At 38.4% G+C, this 18,523-nt stretch overlaps 1 protein-coding gene across 1 annotated transcript in view; it reads left to right on the top strand.

Annotated features, from left to right (window-relative positions):
• LOC105388802 overlaps nt 1-18,523 on the top strand; it is a 436,653-nt gene that overhangs the window by 14,386 nt on the left and 403,744 nt on the right. The gene's annotated exons all lie outside the window — the stretch shown is intronic.

Below are 18,523 nucleotides of genomic sequence, written 5' to 3'. Positions count from 1 at the left end.
TCGATTTTAAAAAATCGAATGGATATAATAATCACGAAGGTTTGTTATTACGATTGTTAAATACACGAACGTTAAAAATACGATTACTTTATAATACGAAAAATAAAATACAGATTTTTATTAAAATCACGAAAATATCAAATCTGGACCGAAAATATGATTTTGTCAAAAATAAAATGATTTTTTTAAAAACTTTAGAAACAAAACCTAAAGATAGGTGCGACGACGATCAAAGCGAGATGGAGGGTGTTAGGTGCACATAAAAAATTGATAATGCGCATAGAAATCTTCGTCATTGTTCGGCAACGGGCGTATTTCCCGAGCGTTAGAAAACTATATGTATTTAGAGTACTATACATACAGGTTGGCCCAAAGAGTGACGTCCAAAGGAAAATGTTTGATTCCTTAGGTCAAGGGGTAGCCAAATCACCCCCATGTATGTTCAGCAATTTTAAGTAGTTTAGGAGTTATGATTTTTTTTCCAAATTTTCTACGAAAATCGACCTCAGTGGATTAATGAGCCGTTTTCCTTGACAGCTGCCAGTTGAGTTTTTGGGTAAGCCGATAGATGGCGTGAAAACGTAGTGTACCAACTGTCAAAAATTACATAGAGAGCAAAGAGTACTAAACTCAGAATAAGAACTCACTAGATGTGATGGTGGTAGCGCGAGCCACAGATTAGTCGAGCCGTCTTTCCGAGAGTTCGGAGCCGATATGTGGCTTGGGATAGTGCTAAGTATTCTGTGAATAGTTCTACCCGCGCGAGAACAGATTTTCTATTTTTATTTATGTAGGATCCCAAAGAAATACTTTCAAGACAAGATGAGAATGTGTGCCGTCGCAACTTGTAAAAATATAGGATAGTCATAAATTTCCAAATGATGAAAGCCAAGCGCAACAATGGATTAAGGCGACTCGGAAAAATGTGCGAAATATTATAAATAAATAAATATGTGGGGACATCTCACACACGGCCATCCGACCCCAAGCTAGGCAGAACCTGTGTTATGGGTGTCGGACAGCTGATATATCTACACAAATACATAGATAGATAGATAATAAATATAAATATCAACACCCAAGACCCGAGAACAAATATCAGTGTTTAAACAAATATCTGCCCCAGCCGGGAATCGAACCCGGGACCTTCGGCTCAGTAGTCAGGGTCACTAACCACTACGCCATTCGGTCGTCGATATTAATTGGAAACTGCGAAAACATTCATGGTTGTGTTCGGATCATTTCCTACCAAGTGATTTTCTTTCATCATCATCATCATCAGCCTATAGCAGTCCACTGCTGGACGAAATCATAACCAGTCACCTTTCGCAAGTCGACACCTAGTGATGTAACGAATATTCGCATTCGCGAATATTCGCATTTTTTTGGATATTCGCATTCGCATTGGCAAGATTTTGTGCGAATGTTTTGCGAATATCAGTACTTATTAACAAAAACTATTTGAAAATAATGGTAGGTTAACAAAATCTAAATACATTCGTCTATAACTTTTTTATTACAAGTTACCCTCTTAATCACATATCCAGTCTTACTTTATCATTTGGTATTATTTATTTACTTTGGGAAATGAAACTTTAGATGTTAATAGTTTCATTAGACATCAACTCTATAAACAAACAAAAAGCGTATTTTGACAGTATACAGGGTTATTTGCAAGTAGACCTGATCCTTTCAGGAGGTGACCTGAACATTTCCAATCGATTGAACCCTATAATTAACGTGACCATACGTCCCGCTTTGGGCGGGACAGTCCCGCTTTCAAGCTGTGCGTCCCGCTGTCCCCCGCGAGGGCAAAAATGTTCCGCTTTCATAAACTGACCAAACGATAATTTAAATTACCTACATTTTGAAATTTCATTCCATATTTCCTTTCTTTCTTTTAATCACTTGAGACAACTATTTATCTTCTTATCACTTGCTCACATAGACTATAGGGAGTAATATGAGTCCGAGTTCCACCGAAACTCCGCGAGTAACTTCGTTCAGTGACAATCATCAAAGTAATCTGTATTAAATTGTTAAGTAACTAAACTGATTTCTTAGTTACAAATTTGCACTTTTACTAATTTTACGTTTTTACACGCACGCTCGGCCCTAGCGCCCTGAGTCAACCCAAGCGAGGTAGAAGATTAAGTTGCCATCAAGGTGAATGGTTCTACGGTTCAAAGTATGACTGCGTTTGGAAGAAATCGTAAAAAATCGGAATTACCCGAAATTCGGTATTACCAACCTGCACCTTATGATGTTTAAGAATTTCGTAGTGTCTGGTATGGGAACACCCAAAATTTCGAAAAACTTTTTTCCGAATTTGAAACACCGAATATTTATGAACCTAATTTACAAAATATTGCAATAACGATTTTTTAATATCAATTTATAAAAATCGAATAGATATAATAATAATCACAAAGGTTTGTTACACGAACGTTAAAAAATACGATTACCTACTTAAATATACGAAAAATAAAATACACATTTATTATAATCACGAAAATATCAAATCCGGACCAAAAATTTTATAATTCGTGATTTTATAAAAAAAAAATGAACGTTTCAAAAACTTTAGAACCAAAACCTAAAGGTGTTAGGTGCACATAGATATCGAAAAACAAAGCGGAGCGCAGCGAAGCAAAAAAATATTAAAATGTTAACTAAGTTACATTCGGAGATTTGTGTTTTCGGAATATTAAAACTTCGGGATTCGTTATTTAAACAATTCGATATAATAAAAAATCGTACATTTAAAACATTGAAATTATAACATTCGAAAATTTTACTTTGGTAATTTTATGTTGTTTGAAATTTCGTTTATCAATTTTTCGTAATTTACGTTATTCGGAAACATAAAACTTTACTAGAACTATGAAATTCATAATTAAAATAATCGTTGTTTTCATATTCGTAATTCGGATTTATGTAGGGTACCCGTCTGGTATATTTATAAAATTCTAAATATACCAACTTGACAAGATTATTAGATACATAAATATAAAAAAAAATGTCATTCCCCATTCATGCATCTCTTTCACATTTCACTCTTTCATCGTAGGGATTGAACTTTCAATTGATGCACTGAGCAAACTAAGCGAAAAGATAAGAAGATAAGAAAGATAATACCTATATGTATTTTTGAGGGATATGAAATTCGGCAGGTGTCCCGCTTTGACAAAAAAAATAAATGGTCACGTTACCTATAATGCACAATCCGTAACCCCTTATAATGCATAATGCATAATCCGTATAATGCATAAGTTTTTTTTTAATTTTGTGCATGCAGTGTTTACCTATAATTGTTTGTGCATCTAGTTTGTATTCAATTATAGAATTGTAAAGGTTTTTATGTAACAATGTTGGTAAACCATAATAAATAAATAAATAATCCGGAACTTAACCATTTCTAAGATATTTAGGTTTTTTTTTTTAATGACAACATGTTATGCTTTTATACATTTACTCACAGTAAAATTTCAAAATGGCGACCTCCCACAGCAATACACTACCTACACCTACGCAAGAAATTTTCCTTTATGGTTAAAAGAACAACTTAAGAGGATGACGCAAAAATAAAAAATACTTTAAAAAAGTTATCCAAAAAAAGAATAAAACATAATTAATCCACTGAGGTCGATTTTCGTAGAAAATTTGGAAAAAAAATCATAACTCCTAAACTAGTTACTAAAAATTGCTGAACATACGTGGGTGGTCTGAAAAGTTTCCGACCTAAAATTGACACAAGATTTTTTTTCTTAAAATTTATTTTTATTCTTCTACATAGTCTGTCATACAGTAACTAGGCGGCGCCAAAACTCGGATTTATTGCGCCTAAACTGCGCCAACAGAGCATTGGAAATGTTCATTCGAACACGTTGTTGGTCTGACGTTAGCAAACGCGGCAGCCAAGGCGCGGACAGCCTTCTCATGCCTAAATCTTGATTTAATATTGATTCATTCATTCTTGATTCATGTGGTTTAATTGCTAGGGTTACAAAAACCAAATATCTAGGGATAATGGTAGACCAGCGTTTATCTTGGCACTCTCACCTAGAACTGGTTATAAGCAGAATCAGAAAACTGATGTGGATTTTTAAAACGTTAAGGCACGTAGCCACAGCAACCCTTCTCAACCAAATTTACATCACTTTGGCCCAATCAATCCTAATATATTGTATACCTGTGTGGGGTGGGGCAACTAAAGACAAATTTCTTGGATTAGAGAGGGCACAAAGGTCGCTCTTGAAAATTATGTACTTTAAGCCGCTGGGATTTTCAACTGAAAACTTATATAAAATTTGTGACTTACTTACCATTAGAAAACTTTATATCCTGCACGCTGTTCTAAAACTACACAAAACTTTAACTTATGACCCTCGTATCCTCAATAAAAGAAGGAAAGATATAGTAGCCTCTGTAGTTTCTGTAAATTCTACTTATGCAAGTAGACAATATCGTAAACAATCTGCATTCTTATATAACCTAATTAATAAAGACATACATATTTATCCAATGAACTGCTACGAATGTAAAAAATGTGTAACAAAGTGGTTAAAAACACAAACATATGAGCAAATTGAAACAATTCTACTAAATTCTGGATAAAACTTTTAAAATATTACATGTACTAAACCCTCACAAATCGTAACAGACACCCGCTATCACACATACACACATTCACACACACACAGTCACAAACACACACACACACACACACACACACACACACACACACACACACACGCACACACACACACACGCACACACACACGCACAAACACACACTACTTACAAACTACACTTACACTTATCAAAACTAAATTACTAACTAAAACTTCCTTTATAAAAATCATATTTTCTTATATTGTAACCATTGTGGAAGAGCGGAGCCTCCTGATACAGGTATTGTTTACTTAAAAGGAGACTCCATTTACTTGTAAATGTTATGATTATTTTGTTAAAGGAAATAAATGATTTTGTATTTTGTATTTGTATTGTATATGTGGCAAACACGTTCTCTGGACATTTTCATTGCCTCTGCTATCTCTCTCACTTTAATTCGGCGGTCGTCTAACACCATTTGGTGAACTTTAGCGATGTTATCGTCAGTAGTTACAGTTTTTGGACGTCCCGAACGTTCATCATCTCCGAAGCTCTTACGGCCACGTTTAAATCCGCTGCCCAAAATTTTACTGTGGTAAATGACGGTGAAGAGTCCCCGTACACAGAATCTAACTCATCTTTGATTTGCGTAGGGGTATTCCCTTTCAAAAACCAATATTTTAAGACAGCTCGATACTCGACTTTTTCAATTTTCACAGAAATACTCACATCGACTCACTCTAACGACTGTAATATAAAAACCACGCGTCAAAAATGGCTGAAACTTTGAAGTGTTGCTGTCAAAAGATGCACAATTACATTTCCTGACTTTAATTGATGTGTGCTGCCATCTTCACGTTGAGGCCGGTTTTCCTTTGGACGTCACTCTTTGGGCCACCCTGTATATTTTATGTATATGTGTTTTGTGTATACCTAATATGGTACCTATGTGCCTAATGTGGTATTTAATTTTAATTAATATGTTAAAACATGTAAATAAAATTATGTTTCTCACTTATGATGTCTTGTGTCTTATTTTCCTTATAATAATTAAAATCGGTACATAGAATAATAGCTTTATGACAATGTGGTCCGAAGTATTCCAGTGCTATGGCGCCCGTAGCATACCTATTTATTGTAAACGTTACATACGTTAACAATATCCTATAGGTTAAACCTAAATGTCTTCAAATATTAATGGAAACTTTATTGGAAAGAAAGAAAATTATTTATGTATTTTATGTTTAATGCACCCATCTGCTCTGTTGTTTCAACAATAATAAAATAAAATAAAAAACATATTATTTTATATTTTACTGCCTGTACTTTGTCTTGGTTAAAGGGATCGCCTCTTTTTCTTCTCTCACAAAAGAAAAAGAGGCGATCCCTTTACCTTATGGTTATATGTGGCGTGACCATAAGTGTGTTCACACACATCCACATTCAAGACGTCACACGATTTAATTTTAGTTTAGTGCCTGTCAAAACTTTTTGGCATAAATGTAAAATGAGATTTATTTTTCTCAATGTGACTAATCTCTTTCCTATTAGTTGTAGGTTCAGTGAAAACGGAAATTCAGGGTGATCTTCATTTCATCCAAACAAAGAGTGGACACCTGCAGTTGATTTATGACCCGTACATATTCGTGACGGACAGCGTGCGCAGCGGGCGCACGTTCTGGCGCTGCATGGAGTACGGCAAGCGTTGCCGCGCGCGCATCACGTCCAAGAACAACGTGCTGCGCGTCACCAACGCCGTGCACAACCACGCCGACACGCACGCGCACAAGATCTCGCGCAAGTACGAGCTGGGCGAGGTCGTCACCTGCCCCTCCGTCTGAACCACACACATGCCAGGAACCTACCGCTTATATCATTATGAATTCAAATAATGACCACCCTAATTTAATTTATAATTAACAATCAATTTGACTATGATTTATTCAATAGAGTTCTGGGTGAATCGATTAGTGACATTAGGGATACCTACAGTAAGATAATTATAAAAGTTGTGATCATATTTGTGTAAGTGTTAGTGATAAACTGATAACTGATAATTATTGAACCCAATCTTAAATAAAACATACAAAAATCATATTGTTTCATTTTTCGTAAATGCTATGATAATATGTATTAATAAATTACTAAATCTCTATTGGTACTGTACTTAAACTTTAGTAATATATTTATAATCCTAATTAATTTATTAGTTTTGAATAATTTCGTATAAGTAGATGATATTAGTAAGAGCTGTAAAGTATGAGTAGGTCGGGCATGGTTGCAGCTCGGTACACGGTGACGCGGCGCGGCGCGGCGGCGCTGCAGCTGGGCGGGCACACGTTCGTGGCGCGCAAGCGGCGCGGCGCGCGCGTGTATTGGACGTGCCGCGCGCGCCGCCGCGGCTGCCTCGCGCGCGCCACCACCGCGCGGGGCCGCGTGCTGCGCGCGCCGCCGCCGCACGCGCACAACCACGCGCCGCCTGCGCCCGCCCTGCACACCCGCATCGAGAGCCTCATCGAAACCATCCACATCAACACCCACAAATAAACGTTGCTTTAAAAACGAAATTGTCTTTTCATTCTTGCAATAATTAACATGGCTATACATATTTATTAAATAACATACATATAAAAACACGGTTTCTTGTGAATGAGACTCTGATAAAGTAGATGTTTTGCAGTGGAGTTCGTGATCTCAAACCGCGGGCGGCGGCACATGCGGCTGGGCGGGTTCTCGTTCTACGCGGAGAAGGTGTTCCCGGAGAAGAGCAAGGTGCGGTGGCGCTGCACGCGGCGCACGTGCCGCGCCTACGCGCACACGCTGCACGACCGCATCTTCGCGCTCAGCAACCTGCACTCGCACGCGCCCCCCGCGCCCCCCGCGACCGCCGCCACCCCCGCCACCCCGCACGCCAAGGCAATACTCTATGATTGAACTGCAACTTGTCACTAACTCATATTAATTAATAAATTCATTAACACTTACCCCCTTATACATAACAAAGTTATAGGACGCTTTAGCTTTTGAACTGTTATGTCCCTCTATATCAAAAAAACAAATTGTTCTCTTTCAGAGTGACAAAACAGTTCAAAAGCTAAAGAGTCCTATAACTTTTTCATGAATAAGGGGGCTACTATATGGTGGTTAAGGGCTGGCCTTGACTTGTTAGAAAGCTTATGGTGACAGATTCTTTATGGTAGGTATAGGTAAATAATTATGCTTGATTCATCGCACAAAATGTTGCATGCGGTAATTTTAATGGTGTAATAAATAACTGCTAGTCACTAATTTTAAGGCAAATGCTAGCTTAGGATAGTGAAATTAATCAGGACAATAGTGAGTAGGTACCCACTCACCTAAATAGAAATAAATTAAGCAACAAAATCATTTAAGTTTCAGCTGAATGCCCAGCCGAATTTAAATATAAGTACAACATACATATTTCATTATTTCGAGATTTATTTAATTTGAATGAATATTTATTTAATACATCTAATTTAGCAAAGAACTTACTTTTTAAGGAATCATTTAAAAAAATACAACACCTTTTACACTACAAATATAAACTGATACATAGAAAAGTCATGATGTAATAATTCGAGTATAGAGTAAAAATAGCAAAATTATAATGTTCGTTAACCCACTTCAAAAAAAGGACTTCGATGTGTGTAGGTATGTTTTTTAAAGCAACGATTCCTTTGTGTATACAGTTGCAAAAGTGGTATACTAAGAATAAGAAGCCGAAAGGGGGTCCTTTCGGCTTCTTATTCATAGCCGAAAGGGGGTCTTTTAGTTTCTTAGTATTCACTTATAGTCCACTTTGACACCACCCGGTGAAAATGATGACTCCGCAGGAGAACATTCTGAACAAGTTTTGTTTTATGAGTTTTGGAAATTCGCAAAATCTAATCTTTTTAATATTCAAAAGAGTCCTTAAACAATATACGGTATATGTTCGTGTATTGTATACCAAAGGTGAAAAGTCATGTGACCATCAAAGTTTCTACGAGTATAGAGAGGCTAAATTGTTACTACTCGAATTTTCAAAAGTCGTAAAACATTAGTTATTCAGATTGACCGCCTGCAGTCACCTCATTTCGGCTCAGTATACTACTTTTTCAACAACCTGCATATTTTATTTACCTAGGTATTATTTATTTATTTTATTTTAGGAATTATTGGTAAATTAGTCGTATTTAGTTGTCTTAAAAGTGTAATAAGTATTTGAATAAGTGGACATGGCCATTTTAACATTCCTTTGTACTGTCTAGTCATACAATATCTAGTAACAAAAATCGGAATCTCTTAACTTTTGTTAATTTATATAATTTTATTGAAATACTTTAGTATAATTTGATACCTAATACATTGAACTAACCCAATCTACTTTTAATTGCATGCCCTACCTAATCACTGTGGTTTTGGAAGAGTTGGCAGCTGGCCACGTAGAGCATGTGTGTGAGTACTGTTGTGCCTGGTGCTGAGCGTGTGGGTGTGTTGCAGAGCGCGTGCGGCTGTGCCTGGGCCCGGGCGGGCGGCCGCGGCTGTGGGTGAGCGGGCGCAGCTTCTACGCGGCGCACACGATGCGCTCGGGCGTGGTCCGCTGGCGCTGCACCATGGGCGGCTGCGGCTGCAAGGCCTACACGCAGTGGGGCGCGCTGCACAAGCTGGTGGGCGAGCACAACCACGCGGCCCGCGACCGCGCGCGCCGCCGCGCCCCCCCCGCGCCGCTGCTCGTGCCCCGCGCCCCGCCCCGTCTGCACCCCGCCTGGCCGCTGCGGTACTAGTGCTGACCACTAGTACAAACTACTTCATACTACCTCGCTCAATAGCTCTATGTTAAACAAAGGAGGGTAAGCCGAACGGGGTGACTCGGCTCGAAACTAAACGACTCTTATCGGAACGATCCATTTAGGATTTCATTTACCAAAAAACTCACTATGTTACGTGATATATTTTTTATACGTATAATAGTAGGTTTTTTTTCCAAAGTGTTAGAACGAAATTTGATTGTAATGAGGAACTAAGCAGAGCACCCCATTTCGGTTTAGAATATAAACTTAGCAACACCCTGTATACTTCGGCTTTGATGTAGCAACAGCCGTTCCTAGTAGGTATGATTATTTCAGTAACTTTTTCAGCTCTTGTATATGCATAATTTATTAAGTTCTGGATGAAATTTCTGCTCAAACTAGTTGTTACCAAATATCAAAGTGCCAAAGATTTTCGATTATTCGAAGTGCCAAAATATTTATTTGTAATCGTTTATTTGTATTTTACTTAGTTGAATGTGATAGTACAAGCTCATGTATCATAGTATACTACGAGTACGAGTATATATTAAGAGTTTAGGTATATTTAGTGGTAAATCATGATCTCAATTTATTTAAAAATAAGTGTTTGTTATTTGAATGAATGCGAAGTACTCGTACGTAATAAATTAGTTTAGTAAAGTATTAAGTATCAAAATATCACGTTTGAGAAGGTATTTTTTCTTATTCCAATTTTGAGTAGGTAGCTAAGCTAGGTACGTCTTCCTTGAAATTCAATATAGGTACGTGTTAAGTTCAATCATTAACAGTCAGATTTAAGTACAAAAACTTATTCTGCATGCAATGGTTCAATATGTAATGGTGTATTATAAAGAAACATATTCAGAACTGAGTAATCTCCACCCAGCGAGACTTTACAGAGCTTTCGCGATAACCGTGCTGATGTGCTCTTCACACTCTTTACTTCCCCGAGCTCTCCATTCATCATTTTTTTCAGCACTTGCGCTGGCAAACCCGATCTTCATAGTATAATATAAATTTATTTTATTAATATTTGATTCGGTAAATAATTTAAGAATCAATGCAGATTAAAGCTAGGTAAGGAAAATGTGTGTCGTGCAATCAGCTCTAAATTAATATGTGCCCCAATCTTAAATAAATGAAGGTCTCTGCTTATACATTTTCTTTAAGTAAGGGTTTATGTATAAAAATAATAAAAATACATATTATGGACTTATATTTATTTTAATATCTGTTTTACTTTAAAAAATAAAAGTTTTTTATAAGTGTGAAGTATAAACACACTTAATTTATAAATATTTACTTATACCAATCTAGAATAGAACGTAGATATCTTTATTTTGACTGTGCCAAGTAGTTTTGATAAATTATTTAAAATCATTTTGTTTTCGTTATCGTGTCTGTGAAATTAAATAAAATATTTTAAAAACAGATGAAGCATTATTTCCTTAAATAATAACAAATGCATTAAATATATTATTATATATTTTTTTGTTTTATTGGACTACCCTCGCCTCCCTACAACCTTTTGTTTAAGTGACCTGTTATTATTATAAAATTTATTTAAGGTACATAAAGACGTATCTAGAACCATAATAATATTAAATTGGTGTTGTTGTTTGTTCAGCGCGCTTCATCCGCGCGGGCAAGGGGCGGCTGCTGCTGCACCGCGGCTACACGTTCCGCCTCAAGAACAACCTGGCGCACGGGCGCAAGCAGTGGTACTGCTCCTCGCGGCTCACGTCGCGCTGCCTGGCCGACGTCAACACGGAGGGGCCCGAGGGCCACGAGCGCATCGTGCGCAACCGCTACGCGCACAACCACGCGCCGCCCAACGTGCGCCGCTTCGCCGACGGGCGCTACGTGGTGCGCACGCCGCACCAGAGCGGCCACCGCGCGCCCGCGCCGCTCGACCCGCACCACCAGCTGCTGCAGCTGCAGCACGCGCTGGCGCTGTACGCCGCCACGGCGCACGCCAGCGCCGCCGCCGCCGCCGCGCCCGCGCCCGCCGAGCCGCCCGCGCTGCCGCCGCCGCCGCCGCCCGGCAAGCCGCTGCTCGTCGACTCCGCGTGCACGGAGGAGGACTAGCCCGCCGTCGACTCATGCCAACAGTACGCATAATACGGAAGCGAGCCCTCCTCCGTTTATACGAATTGTACGATCGATATATATACTATACGGTTAGGCTTATTTCTATTTTGAAATTTTAAATGGCCTTTTGGCACGTAAATTAGATTATAATTTAGTTAAAATAAATACATAATATTAGGGAGACGGGATGTGGTTAAATAGGACAGTGTTAGCACAATGATGGCTATTGTTGGGTAAGTAATTTTAATGGTAAAAGAACGTAAGCATAAAAATCGTATAGAACGGGAAAGAATCATTGCATGAAGGCAATGTTGAATATTGCAAGCACCAGTGAAAGATCGCCAGGAATCACTTCCTTATGTTAAAGAATATGGTGTCGGTAATTTTATAGGTATTGATTTGGCTAAGAATGTTGTAAGGATTTACTTAATATTCGGCTATGTAAAATCTCAGATCAAGAAAATAAGGTGTAACTTGAAAAAATATTAAGAACTTCCTTTATATGATCGTTGTGGTAGGTGTATCTTTTTTCTTGTACTGAGTGTTAGTATAATAAATCGTTTGGATGTGGTTAAGCGTAGATTTAGATGGTTAACATCAGGCTTCGAGTGCGATCAGATAGTCAGCAGACGTGAGGGAACAGCCTGGGAAGTGGTTCGGTGACGGCTCTGAGCGCAGGACTGGCCGGCCCGCGCGCCGGCGACGCGGCGGCGACTGATAGAGTGACTAGCATCGAGCTAAGCAATATGGTGTCTCACTGACTGCTCTTACTAATATTTACTAAATTATTTAGAGAGATTTTACATATTTCAAGAAATTTATACAGATTACTTACTGTAGACACTTAATAATAATACGCAACAAGACTATTCGGAACTTAAAGAAACTAATTAATGATATATTTCATCCGCCTAATATTCTAAAGTACCTGTTCAAGGTGCCTGCTAATTGTAGAACTACAGCTATTGGTGCCTACTTGACATTTAAAAAAATCCCTAAAATGTATAACTAAGTACATCTTAGATTTGCAAACATAAAATAATAATAAAACTATACATTATGAAGTACCTATTTACTGCCATACAAAAAAAAGTACGTCAAGTACTTACATAAAAAAACCTTTAATTTAACATCGCAATTGCATCACAATATTTCTCTAAATAAACTTAAGTCAGTTTAGAGACAAGTTTTAAGGCTTTTTGGCCACCTAATATTATCTTCCATGAGAGACTGAAACTATACTTAATAGGTACCTACTAACTGAATAGTCTTGGCATTGATGTCTCGCAGGCCGGCGGGATTGCGTCCGCGCGGCACGGGGCGGCTCAACTAGATGTGTCTCCGTAAGCTATCCTGCTTTTATGGATCCATTTAAGTACTTAACTTAAGCTCAATCAACTACCTCTTTACTTTTTATACGGGTTTTACATTAAATTTAATGATTAGTTTAAATTATACATACGATATTTTACACACGAATGAATACTCAGAAGCTTTACTCGTGTAAGGTTTGTAGACTAAGCTAGGCTAAGCTAGGCTAAGCTAGGCTAGGCGGGGGCCGGTGCGTGACGACGCAAAGGGTCCGGCCCCCATTACCTTATATTGAAACTCAACTACCTCTTTACTAGTTCATTATTTGTACTCGAGCGTTCGCTGTTAACGACTTAACGTATAGTGTCTAACTTTTTTGTACCTAACTGTTGTCTGATTATATTTTATTGATTGTTTTAGTAAGAGTAATTTGTTGCATATCTTAATGATTTCGTTGTAATAACTATTTTACTAATTACTAACTATTCGACTCCGATTCAAGTACAAATTTTTCTTATACTTACTACATATATTTTGTTTTAATTGTTATTAGTTAGGGTAACTTAGGCTAAAAATAATCGTTATAACTGGGCAAAATGGCAAATGTCAAATGCACGTTACTTAAATCGACTGTAAGTTATTACCTACCAGGGAACAAATAAATCGAATACTTAATTTAGAGAAAATATGCTCGACCCAGTTATGTCGATGTTTAATTAAATGATTGAGAGTGAAAATAAAGTTGATGGACAGTGACTAAATGCTATCTCCACTTTTATAAGAGGCCACTTATAATATCCGGTTGCTGCATTGCACACGTTCACACGTATGTACATTGCGCGTCGTACGGCCACGCTCACGACGCCCTCGCTAAAGAGACGCATCGTGTAATGTCGGAACCGGATGTTTGTGTGCAGCGATACAAATATCTGCAATTCTTTAAAAGTAAGCAAGAGATATGGGGTATTTAGAAACGCATAATAACGCATATACCGATAGCTGTTAGTTATATTTATCTATATTTATTGTATAATGTAGCAAAATTACTTAATCGTCAATTACGTATTTAAACGAAACACTGAATTGACTGATTATTCTCGTGTCTCTTGTGTTCTTATCTTTTGCAGTAGGTGTATCCAGCAATGTCAGAAAATATCAAGTTTAACTAGTTCTTTGAATGATAGTTCTGTGGCTGATGTTGTTTGATATGTAAACAGGGTACAGATTCATGTACCTACTGCATACATTATTTTACTTCAATCAAATGCAATTAGTTATAGTTGGTTTCCATAATGAAATGGTCAGTTCAGGTAGATGCAGTGATGTAAACGATGAAACCTTTCTGTGTACAGTGAAACCAACTTCAACTGCAGAATCATCGGCAAAATTATCCGATAAAATAACCTAAGTTGACGAAAATGCCTCGGCGACGGGCACCGAACCGATAAGTTGGTTCCACTATACCTAAGTTCTAATGTTGTCATAATTTATCTTAGATAGTGAATTTATGGGGACTTTTTATATACTTCTTAATACAGATACATCAGTGTCTATTGTACCAACGCTGGATATGCCTACTCTTCTTTAGTGTTAAGGGATCGGGGTGGAAGATACATTTGTTTCTAAATAATAGTCATATAACTACTTATATAAACGAATTTAAGCTCCTATATATTAAAACAAATGTAAAATTTAAAAATTTGTATACAAAAATTATTGTCAGTCTGAGCCTGAGTGTTTAATACCTATACAGATATGAAACTGACTTTTTTATGAATAAATATTTACTGTGTCCGTCCCCTCGATCCGTTATGAATACATCTAGCTCGTTATTTTCTAAATCGATAGAGGAAGCTACTAAAATAATAATTACTTAATATAAGTTTTAAATGTTGTAATAATTATAACCTATATCTACCTCATGACTGTTACCTGTCTGTGCTCTCATTTGTTAATGTCCAGTGCATTTTTAATATAGCGTAATTTTATACATACTGCATATTTAGTAAGAGTTTTGGGTTTATGTACGGGGTATGTTTTGTGAAACATTAAATTGAACTTCTGAACCGCTAGTTTTATTTATCTCTGCTATCTCTAGAATCCCAAATCGTATCCAATCGGATTGTATATTTTTTATCGTTTATGTGAAGTACTAAATATGGAGTGGTTACAGGTATAAAGTTTTTGAAGTCTCGTCGCGGGAAGGTGATAATGATGGTGAACACGTTTCCCTTCTGCGAGGAGTCGAAGCTGCGGGACAAGGTGATCTGGCGCTGCACGTCCAAAAAGACTAACTGCAAGGCGCGCATCCACATGCTGGGCACCAGCGTGGTGGCGGTGAAGGGCATGCACAACCACCCGCCGCGCGCGCCGCCCGCCGCGCCGCCCGCCTCCCCGCGCCGCGGCGCCCGCAAGCCGCCCGACGCCGCGCCCGCGCCGCCCACCGCCATCTTCCCCGGACCCATCCCCACGCACATCGACCCCTACACCATGCAGATAAAACCCGAAATACAATGACTGCTCAATTACTATTAATATCACTGTATGTATTAGAACAATAATTTTAAAGATTACGTTTAGTTAGTTTCGTGCGCCAGTCGTTACTTTGGCACAGTCTTTAATTTGTTTTTTTAATGAATTAGTTTGTAAGTGACACTAAAATGAATTCCATTTCCAAACTTTAATCGTATACACTTGTGATATATTTTCTGATAGTTATACTTAATTGGTCTCCAAGTTTATTGTGAACAAAATATATAAATTAAAATAAGAGTTAGATTGTTTGCTAAGAAAATTAATAAGTTGCAAGAACTGGAAATAACCAAAACAGCACCTTCATGTATTTATTAAAGCAATCTCGGTGCTCTATTTTAGTGCACTTAGTGTGGTCAGTTTCCTACATTATTCCGATGGGCTGTAATTTATTTGCATTTTTTTATAGTTCATAATATTAACTACGAACTAAAGTGATTAAACCACAACATTTTTATTGAGTTAACCCATTAAAATTAGCAAAGTGATAAGATTAAGATTATTTTCCGGAATGAGACCTTCTATGCTCCGTTTCAATGTGCATTCAATGCAGCTAGGTATTACATATTTATTACATGTAAGTTTAATGTGCCTTTCTTGTTACAATGTGGGACCAATTTTACAATTAATTATTGTCAATTAACTAATTGATGTACTGAACATTCCTTATAAAATTGTTGATTAGGCCTTACTGATATTATACACTATATTTTTATTGTTAAAAAGTAAGAGTACGTACATATGAATAATTAAACTTAACATTTATATTTATTTAAATACCTCGTAATTTTATTTTATGTTATAAAGTGTGTCCGACACGGGGAAAGTATCAGAGGTATTTTAAAGTAGACGTATTGTAGGTTTCACAAATTAAAAATTTTCGGCGTTGTAGCAACAGGAACGTATGAAAAAATGTTACAGATGTTATTTTTTTAATAGTTGGGTTTTGTAGGCGTGGTGAAAGCCGCGTACGTGCCGACGTCGCGCGGGGGCGGGCGCGGGTTCAACCTGGTGCTGGACGGCTACTCGTTCTCGCGGCTGGGCGCCCCGGCCGCGCGGCGCTGGGTGTGCTCGCGCCGCAAGGCCCGCCGCTGCCGCGCCTCCGCCGCCACCAACCTGCGCGGCGAGGTCGTCGCCTACAATAACACACACAACCATCCCAAGACGCAGTTCTTTAACAACACTACTAAGGAGAAAGTTGAACTGTAAATTTTTGAGTTCTATGCTGCTTTGATTAAAGTGATTGGTCTTGTTTGTTATGTTTCTTTACGTGATAAGTTGTATGTTTCCAAAAGTACTTAGCATATAGATGATCATATCGAAGAGTACCTACTCATCAGGCGTTGTTGAGTATTGACATAATTAATAACGAAAGCAAAATTTTCAGAAGCATTCTTCTTGCCGTCGAAAGCTGGTAAATCGGTGCTGATATTCAGACAGAACAAGTTCTGGATGAACAACCAGTACCGGGACAAGCTGAACTGGGCGTGCCGCGACAAGGACGCGCGCGGCTGTCTGTGCCGCGTGCAGACCACGCTGGACGGCTACTTCGTGAAGATCAAGGGCGAGCACTGCCACGAGCCCAACTTCACTCCCGAGAACTTCGACTTCCACGCGCCCACCGAGCCCGCGCCCATTAAAGCCGAACCGACACCCAAATGTAGTGCCTTAACCAATAACCTCGACAAGAAACCTATTTTCCGCCCTAACGATCAAAACTCTAGTAAATGTAAAGATAAGTTAGTAGCGTAAGAAACTGGGACCTCGATTTTATCATATTGTAGAGTTAAGCCATATAATTTTAGTGTAATGCTCAAAATTAAGAGAAAATGCATTCCGTTACAAACATTGTCCGATTGTTCAAATTCTATGTGATATTTTTGCTAGACATAAATTACAAGTTAGAGAACAGGGTAATTGAGTCGTACGCATGCTGTTTCTATTAGCGTTAGTCTACGAGTATACGAATCTCAATCATGTATGACAGAGTCATATTATTATAATAACAATGTATTGCTGTTGCACTATGGTAAACACATACCTACCTAGCCTCTCGGCACATACAGTCATATATTCTACAGCATCGTGATTGATATTTTCCTGAATTAAGTATGTTTAAGTATTATACAAAGAGCTAACTCAGCTTTAACAATTTGTGTCATACGTAATAATGTAATTAATATTAACTAATGTAGTTTAGATAAGGGATTAAATAAGTTAGATTTTAAAGTGATAATTGTGTGACCAATTAAGATTTATGCATGCGCATTTTTTTGTCGATTCTGAAATACAAAGAGTTTTTAATGTCTATGCTTGTTTTATGATTGATCTCGATTCAATTAATCCATTTTGCATTTCATAAAACTACTATATATGCGCTTTTAAAAATGGGCAGGAGTGTTTTTTCGTTGCGACGTGTCAGTTGTAATTAGGTTTAGTTGTGCTTGGTTGTCGCAGTGATTAGCTGGAGCTGGTCGCGGCTCGGCAACCCGGTGCTGGTGGTGGGCGGGCAGCGCTTCCGGCGTAGCGGCAAGGCGAGCGGCGCCGGCGCCGTCACGTGGCTGTGCATCAAGTCGGACACGGGCTGCCGCTCGCACGCCGTGTCGCGGGGCGCGCGCGTGGTGGCGCTGCCCACGGAGCACACGCACGACCTCCGCAAGCGCGACCAGAGCCGCCGCGGCGCTCGCTGCAAGCCGCGCTGCGACCCGCCGTGCCAGCCCCGCTGCAAGCCGCCGCGCAAGCCGCGCCGCAAGACAACTAGCAAGCCAGGGTACAAGCCGCCTGGCAAGCCAGGCTGCAGGCCGCGCGGACGCCCGCGCAAAACAGCGCTCTTACTTAACCCTTTCATGAACGGCAATATCTATGAACAATATGAACATATGAATTTCGGAGAGCTCATTGCTTCTTAGCAATGTTGTCTAAATTAGTTAAACGTTCTTAAGACTTTTATTTTTAGTCATACTTAGGTGCTGCATTTTTATATTCAAAATTACTAAAGTTATTTTAGCAAGAACGGTTTGAATACGTTTTAAAATTTTAGTACATAATACATGAATTAGGTCAATGAGTGATTTAGATAGGTACTTTCAGATACAATGGCGAAAAAAATATTAAAAGGCTTAAATTAAGTAATAAACTATTTTATAACAATAAATTACCTACGTTTCATTATTTACATGCTT

Source organism: Plutella xylostella, chromosome 6 (genome assembly GCF_932276165.1).
Source record: "Plutella xylostella chromosome 6, ilPluXylo3.1, whole genome shotgun sequence".
Lineage (NCBI taxonomy): Eukaryota > Metazoa > Arthropoda > Insecta > Lepidoptera > Plutellidae > Plutella > Plutella xylostella.
Note: the sequence above shows the minus strand (reverse complement) of the source record. Positions and strands in the feature narration are given on the sequence as shown.